This window comes from Somniosus microcephalus, unplaced genomic scaffold, assembly GCF_052327205.1.
Source record: "Somniosus microcephalus isolate GS21.2 unplaced genomic scaffold, FLI_Smic_1.0 unresolved_chr1, whole genome shotgun sequence".
Classification (NCBI taxonomy): domain Eukaryota; kingdom Metazoa; phylum Chordata; class Chondrichthyes; order Squaliformes; family Somniosidae; genus Somniosus; species Somniosus microcephalus.
In genome coordinates, this window is record NW_028225179.1 from 155,738,899 (window position 1) to 155,747,286 (window position 8,388).

The 8,388-nt window shown below is 46.5% G+C and overlaps 1 non-coding gene across 1 annotated transcript; it reads right to left on the minus strand.

Annotated features, from left to right (window-relative positions):
- Positions 1-514: 514 nt before the first annotated feature.
- On the minus strand, positions 515-589 carry trnak-cuu (transfer RNA lysine (anticodon CUU)). The gene has a single exon. It is a non-coding gene; the product is annotated as a tRNA-Lys (tRNA).
- Between the last annotated feature and the right edge of the window lie 7,799 nt (positions 590-8,388).

An 8,388-nucleotide genomic window follows, 5' to 3' on the forward strand; every position in this document is an offset into this window, starting at 1 on the left:
CACAACATATCTAATAGCCGCCGAATCCCAACTGACCTATTTCGGCCGCACATCAAAGTGATTTTCGCGTCATTCTTTTAAAGAAACTCGAATCCCTCCTGCTGATTAATCACTCCGGGGGAATGGGACCCGGCCAGATCTCGGAGCTCAGGTTATGTTAATGTTCTGCTGACGTGTTTATAAACATCTAAAGCTGACCCACCAGGGGAGACCTCACAGGGTTGGACACGGAGTGAAGTATACTGAAGTTTTTATAAGAAGTTACAGAGCACAACATGTGTGTAAAATTCCCCGTTGTTTTCCCGGCACTGATGCGCTGTGAAGGGAGAGACTGGCCCGAAGTCCCACTGAGCCGCACTGACGGTGAAATGATATGAAGTTCAACGAGAGAGAGATAAGAGTCCAGAGTCATGGAGAGATTTTCTGATATTGTTGTTCAATCTCATTTACATCAAACTCTCTGGCGCGGAATTCAGAGCTGGGGACCGCCTGTAAAATCAGCAGCAAAAACAACCGCCCAACGTGGGGCTCGAACCCACGAACCCTGAGATATAAGAGTCTCATGCTCTACCGACTGAGCTAGTCGGGCCGGCCTGCAGCCGCGCTCCCTGTCTGTCTTTATCAGTGAATCGAATGGCCAAAGCCCGATTGACAGACGGATTCCTCTCACTGACCGATCATAAAACTCAGATCTTCTGTTATTTCACCTGCTAAGATCAGCCATGATCTCATTGAATGGCGGTGCAGGCTCGAAGGGCCGAATGGCCTACTCCTGCTCCTATTTCTTATGTTCTTAAACATTAATATCCATTTTGCTCAGTATTTATTTCTCTCTTTTTTATTCTGTTCGTGCTTTTTCTTATGAACGTTTCACTGTAGTTATTTATTAGATGGAAGAAATGAACAGAAATGATTTACTGGAATGGTACAAGGGATGAGGGACTTCAGTGTGTGGGGGACTGGAGAAGCTGGGGTTGTGATCTTTGGAGCAGAGGTTTTGACAGGTGTTTAAATTCATGAACGGGTTTGATATGGTAAATGAGGAGAAACATGTTTCCAGCGGTTAAAGAGTCGGTGACCAGAGGACACAGATTGAAGGTGATTGGCAGAAGGATCCGAGGTGACATTAGGAGCCATTGTTTTCACACTGCGAGTTGTTGGGGTCTGGAATTCACTGCCTCAATTCACAATTAAACAGATAATAATAATAATCAACTTTATTGTCATTGTTAGTGCACAAGTGCAGTACAACGATATGTAGACAGATGAGACCCAATAAATGAATAATTAATTCAGATATATCTACAGACACTTGTAACTTGCAGAGATAATAAACATTTACATCGAGCACCAGTCAGGAATACATGTGTATCTGGCGGGGGTGCACCCAGTATATTTACAGCTCTCACAGCTGCTGGGTGGAGCGTTCCCTGGTGGGCCAGGGGCTGGAATTCGGAGCACCCAGAGCATGGGGTTGATTTCCGGTCTGATTTTTATAAAACAGTTGTGCAGTTTATTAAATCAATGACACGAACTTATAATTAAAGGCAGTATCACGATGAATAACTGTTTTAATCGCCATTAATAAACCGATAACTTTCTGTTGCTGACTGGAGGAAATGTTAACATGTTGGCCGAATGACAGTCAGACTTTAAGATGTATTTGTGATGTGAGTGTGATGAGCCTTTATCCGTTCCCATCCCAAAGGATTGCAGCACTTTCAAACGAGAAGCAGCCAACCTCTGTGGGATCAAAAGAGAATATTTTGTTCTTAAAAAAAAATCCCGCTGGGATTCGAACCCAAGGCTCTCCTGTTTACATAAACCAGCTAAGTTACGGAGCCAACTCACGGCTGGAATGTTTCTCCCCCCTCACTGATATCTGGGACCTGTGGTATCGCCTTCCACATTCCAACCACTCTTTGCATAAACAAGTTTTTCCTGAATTCCCGACTGGATTTAATATTGAGGATCTTATATTTATGACATCTAGTTTTACTTAGTGTGACACAAGAGGACTGGCGGCTGCTGTTGTATAAAACCTACTGTCAAAGAGCCGCACTCTGTACAGGCACACCTGAGGTTGTACAATAGTGGGGACACTGGTGAAGGTTGTTGTATAAAACCTACTGTCAAAGACCCGCACTCTGTACAGGCACACCCGAGGTTGTACAATAGTGGGGACACTGGTGAAGGTTGTTGTGTAAAACCTACTGTCAATGACCCGCACTCCGTACAGGCACACCTGAGGTTGTACAATAGTGGGGACACTGGCGAAGGTTGTTGTATAAAACCTACTGTCAAAGACCCGCACTCTGTACAGGCACACCTGAGGTTGTACAATAGTGGGGACACTGGCGGCTGCTGTTGTATAAAACCTACTGTCAAAGACCCGCACTCTGTACAGGCACACCTGGGGTTGTACAATAGTGGGGACACTGGTGAAGGTTGTTGTATAAAACCTACTGTCAAAGACCCACACTCTGTACAGGCACACCCGAGGTTGTACAATAGTGGGGACACTGGTGAAGATTGTTGTATAAAACCTACTGTCAAAGACCCGCACTCTGTACAGGCACACCTGAGGTTGTACAATAGTGGGGACACTGGTGAAGATTGTTGTATAAAACCTAGTGTCAAAGACCCGCACTCTGTACAGGCACACCTGAGGCTGTACAATAGTGGGGACACTGGTGAAGGTTGTTGTATAAAACCTACTGTCAAAGACCCACACTCTGTACAGGCACACCTGAGGTTGTACAATAGTGGGGACACTGGTGAAGGTTGTTGTATAAAACCTACTGTCAAAGACCCGCACTCTGTACAGGCACACCTGAGGTTGTACAATAGTGGGGACAGTGGTGAAGGTTGTTGTGTAAAACCTACTGTCAAAGACCCGCACTCTATACAGGCACACCTGGGGTTGTACAATAGTGGGGACACTGGTGAAGGTTGTTGTGTAAAACCTACTGTCAAAGACCCGCACTCTATACAGGCACACCTGAGGTTGTACAATAGTGGGGACACTGGTGAAGGTTGTTGTTTAAAACCTACTGTCAAAGACCCGCACTCTGTACAGGCACACCTGAGGTTGTACAATAGTGGGGACACTGGTGAAGGTTGTTGTGAAAACCTACTGTCAAAGACCCGCACCCTATACAGGCACACCTGGGGTTGTACAATAGTGGGGACACTGGTGAAGGTTGTTGTGTAAAACCTCCTGTCAAAGACCCGCACTCTGTACAGGCACACCTGAGGTTGTACAATAGTGGGGACACTGGTGAAGGTTGTTGTATAAAACCTACTGTCAAAGACCCACACTCTGTACAGGCACACCTGAGGTTGTACAATAGTGGGGACACTGGTGAAGATTGTTGTATAAAACCTACTGTCAAAGACCCGCACTCTGTACAGGCACACCTGAGGTTGTACAATAGTGGGGACACTGGTGAAGATTGTTGTATAAAACCTACTGTCAAAGACCCGCACTCTATACAGGCACACCTGAGGTTGTACAATAGTGGGGACACTGGTGAAGGCTGTTGTATAAAACCTACTGTCAAAGACCCGCACTCTGTACAGGCACACCTGAGGTTGTACAATAGTGGGGACACTGGTGAAGGTTGTTGTGTAAAACCCACTGTCAGAGACCCGCACTCTGTACAGGCACACCTGAGGTTGTACAATAGTGGGGACACTGGTGAAGGTTGTTGTATAAAACCTACTGTCAAAGACCCGCACTCTGTACAGGCACACCTGAGGTTGTACAATAGTGGGGACACTGGTGAAGGTTGTTGTGTAAAACCCACTGTCAGAGACCCGCACTCTGTACAGGCACACCTGAGGTTGTACAATAGTGGGGACACTGGTGAAGATTGTTGTATAAAACCTAGTGTCAAAGACCCGCACTCTGTACAGGCACACCCGAGGTTGTACAATAGTGGGGACACTGGTGAAGGTTGTTGAATTGAGGGGGCACTAGTTGGGTTTATATGGTAGAGTGGAGCAGTACTTGCCGTTGTGCGGTAGTGAGGTGGGAAATATTTGGTGAATTTATCTGGAGCTGATTTTTCGGCCCAGTTGATTTGCTCCTTCCAGAAAACCACCCGCCCTCCATCCCCGGCAGGTTTTCACTTCCATCAGCTCATCCCCAAAACCCAGCTTTAAACAGCAATAAAAACACTGGAACCACACGGCGGGTCATTCAACATCTGTGGAGACAACAGACACGATTATTTTAGGGGTTTGGACCATTTTTTCACGGACCACCTGCAGTACCCTCGCGGCCCACTGGTGGCCTGCGGACCACAGGTTGAGAACCACTGCTCCATCGACTGAGCTCGCCGGGTCCAATAACTTTCAGTGTCTTTGTCGCTGATTGCAGCCAGGCGCCTGGTGGCTCGGCTCCAGGGGTTTAACTTGTTCTGCAAACCACGAACCAGGTTCTCCTGAATTCCAAGGTGTGTAAGGAAATCAAGCATCAAACGTCCTTTCATTAACCACAGGACTTCAGGCAATTTTCTGATCGCAAAGCGGTTTTAGTCCTTGTCAATATCGCTGGTCTATTTCCCGGTGTTTCCCGGTTCTGTCTGGTTCTTTGTCTCTGTTTAATCTGTGTCTGGCCACCTACAGGTTGAATTTGAAGCAACACCTGTGTTTGTGTCTTGTGACATTAAATAAATGAGGAATTGTGGCGCTTCTCTCCCAGACACAGCCTTTGGAGCAAGGGGCTGGTAATTGAGAAACAGCTAAGAAAATACTATTTCCGAAATTATTCAGAAGGACAGTGACCCACACGTGATTTAAACACGCAGCCTTTGGATTTGGAGCCAGGCGCGCTATCGTTGTGCCACAAAGTCCACACCGGCCGTACATTATGTTTGTATATATGCACGTTGCACAAACACTGTTCTATTTCTCCTGCCTTGCAGCAATAAAAGGTCTTTAAAATCCCGGCCCACTCGAGTCCACCGGGTGTCAGACAGCATCAGAAGCAGCGCTCACCTGTCACTCACCGTCTCACGCCCGCTTTCACCGCCTGCTGCCGGCGGGCTGCAGCCAATCCAATGACACACGCCGAGCCCCCACAATCACAGGGAAATCAACTGGGAAACTGCTCCAAATACACAACAGGTCGAGCAGCTTCTGAAAAACAATTCAACTTCCGGCGGGTGGACAATATTCAGAACTGCAAACAAGGCCGCGTAAAAATATAAAATATGTCATAAAATCATAGATTCAATATTAACTTTCAAAAGGGAAATGTAGCTGCTGGATCCGCAGGGCTCTGGGGAAAGAGCAGGGCAGTGGGACTAATTGAATCGTTCTTTCAACCAGCCGGCACAGGCAGGATGGGGCTTAATGGGCTCATTCTGTGCTGTCTGATTCTACAAAATAGTTATTACATTTTGACTGTCACCCGGCAAACATGTTAGCATTTCCTTCAGTGGGCAACAAAAAGCAGTGGGTTGATTAAGAGAATTATTAAGTGTCTCACAGACTTGAATTATTTTATTAAACAGTGTTGTAAGAACCACGGGCCGCGGTGCTGAGAGCGCCGAATCCTAACCACTAGACCACCAGGGAACACTTGTACAAACTGCAATATCTGGCAGTTTCTTGCTCGCTTACTACCAGCAGATCAAACCGTATTTGAGTTGTGGTCACCTTACCTGTTGAAGGATATACTTGCCTTAGATGGGGTGTGACGAAGGTTCACTAGACTGATTCCTGCAATGAGAGGGCTGTCCTATGAGCAGCGATTGAGTAGATTGGGCCTATAGTCTCTGGAGTTTAGAAGAACCAGAGGTGACCTCATTGAATCATCCAATCATACAGCTACTTATGCAACTGCCTTTTGAAAACCACGATTGAATCTGCCTCCAGCACCCTTTCAGGCAGTGCATTGCAGATCCTACGATCGATAACTGTAAACCACGTTTGACGGTGGCACAGTAATTAGTGGGGATGGGAGCAGAAGTTTGCAAAGGGACATTGATTGAGTGGCAAAACTGGAGGCATCTGATTCAGGAGATTCGGGGGCGACGTGGAAATTCGGGAGTTTAATGACTTTGAAAGGAACATTTTTGACTTGTGCAGTTTAGATCAGAGAAATGTTAGTGAAAGGAAATTAATCCAGAATCTGGGATTCAGCATTTCACCTTCTCGCTGAACAGTTCTTTCTGGATGTGTAGCTAAGCAGAGGTTTCCGTAGTGTAGCGGTTTATCATGTTCGCCTCATAGGCGAAAAGGCCCCGGTTCGCTCCCGGGCAGAAATATTATGTTGGAGAAATGGTCCCCGGTTCGAAACTGGAAAGAAACCTTCCCAATAAAATTGAATAAATACGAATAATGGAAGAATTTATTTTGCAATTAAATGTGAATAAAATAAAATGTCTCATATTATCTGAGCCTGTACCAGTCTGCACAGACTCAAACTCAGCACAGATACCGACAGTGTCCCTTCCTCACTCCCGTATCCTGCCCTGACGGTGCAGAAAGCCCCTCTCAAAGCTGCACATTCGACTGGTTTCCGTGGATCCGCGGGAGATCTTTAAAGGATCCTGCAGCGTCGCCTCGGATAATAACCATAGATCGTCACCATATTTCACACACCGCAGCAAACCCGTCCATTTCAGTCGAAGTCCCCTTTTTAACTGTCTTAATAAGTCTTAATTACCGCCAAATACCCTCTCTGGCACTGAAAATTAACTTTTATAAGAGTGTAATCTCATTCCTTCAGATATACATTTTTGAAGATGTTTTATATAATAAAAATGTTTTTACATTTTTCTCTTTATTTTTTCTCTCTCTTAAACCAACCTTTCTTTTCCTCTTTTTATTTCTCTTTCTGCCTGCTTGGACATTGAATTCACTGTTCTAACTGACTCTTCCTGGTTCAGACTCTGCGCTGCTCATTAACGATTCTTCTATCAATTAATTATGGGGCATGGCGGCACAGTGATTCTGTTACTCGACCAGTAATCCAGAGGAAAAGTGGAATGGTGCGGAGAAAATTGTCCAGTGCTCGCTGGTGGGAGAGGTTTGCCTTGAGGGGGCAGCGATGAATCGCCATTGCAGTGCTGGTCCCCGTCACAAACTCTGTTCCTCAACCACCGACTTCATGATGATCTGGAGACCTGAGTTCACAATCCCACCACGGCAGATGGTGCAAGGTTTAAAATCGGGGATGTGCTAGAGCCCAGAATTGGAGGAGCACAGAGATCACAGAGGGTGTTGGTCTGGAGAATGTTACAGAGATCGGGAGGGGCGAGTCCATGGAGGGATTTGAAAACACGGAAGAGAATTTGAAAATGGAGTTGCCGCCTGATTGGGAGCCAATGTAGGTGAGTGAGACCCGGGGTGATGGGTGAAGGGGACATGGTGCGAGTTAGGATACGGGCAGCAGAGGATTGGATGAGCTGAAGTTTACAGAGGGAGGAAGATGGGAGGCCTTCCAGGAGTACATTAGAATCGTCAAGTCTGGAGGTGACAAAGGCAAGGATGAGGGTTTCAGCAGCAGATCAGCTGCGGCAGAGGCAGAGTCGGGCGATGTTACGGAGGTGGAAGTAGACCACCTTGGCCGGAAGCTTATCTCGGGCTCAAACAGGGAATCAAGGTTGCAAGCTGTCTGGTTCAGCCTCAGTGGCCAGGGATTGGGATGAAGTCGGTGACTCGGGAACGGAGGTTGTGGCGGGGACCAGCACTGCAATGGCGATACATCGCTGCCCCCTCAAGGCTACTTGTAAACCTCGCCCAGCAGCAACATTGGAAGAACTGGACAATTTTAACTCCACCATTCCATTTTGGCCCGGCCTTTCCTCATCCACACCTTCAGCGTCCACACCTCCCAGCTGCTGATCAGCCAATCACACAGCTGTCAACAACATTACTTTTGCCAAATTTTACAACAGCGGGGACAAGAGGGAACCAGGCTTCATCGAGATTTGACCTCAGATCACTGGATTCAAATTCCAGAGTGCTCACCATTGCACCATGGAAACCTTCAACACAGTTTGGAAGCCAATTCGCTTTTCTCAAACTCACCTACCATTCACAGCTGCTGAGTATTTCCAGCAAATTCTGTTTCTATTTCAAACTTCCAGCATCCGCAGCATTTTGTCTTGTGTTAGAAAAGCAAACGGGATCCTAGGCTTTATAAACAGAGACATAGAGGGTAAAAGGAAGGAAGTTATACCAAACCTTTGGAGTATTGTGTGTAATTCGGGCACTCCGCTTTAGGACGGATGCGGGGCTTCAGTTCCGTGGAGTAGTAGAGAAGAAGAGGTTGTTCTCCTCAGAGCAGAGAAGATAAGGGGAGATTTTGTAGACCTGTTCAATATCATGAAGAGTTTTAAGAAAGTAAATAAGGAGAACATTTTCCAGCGG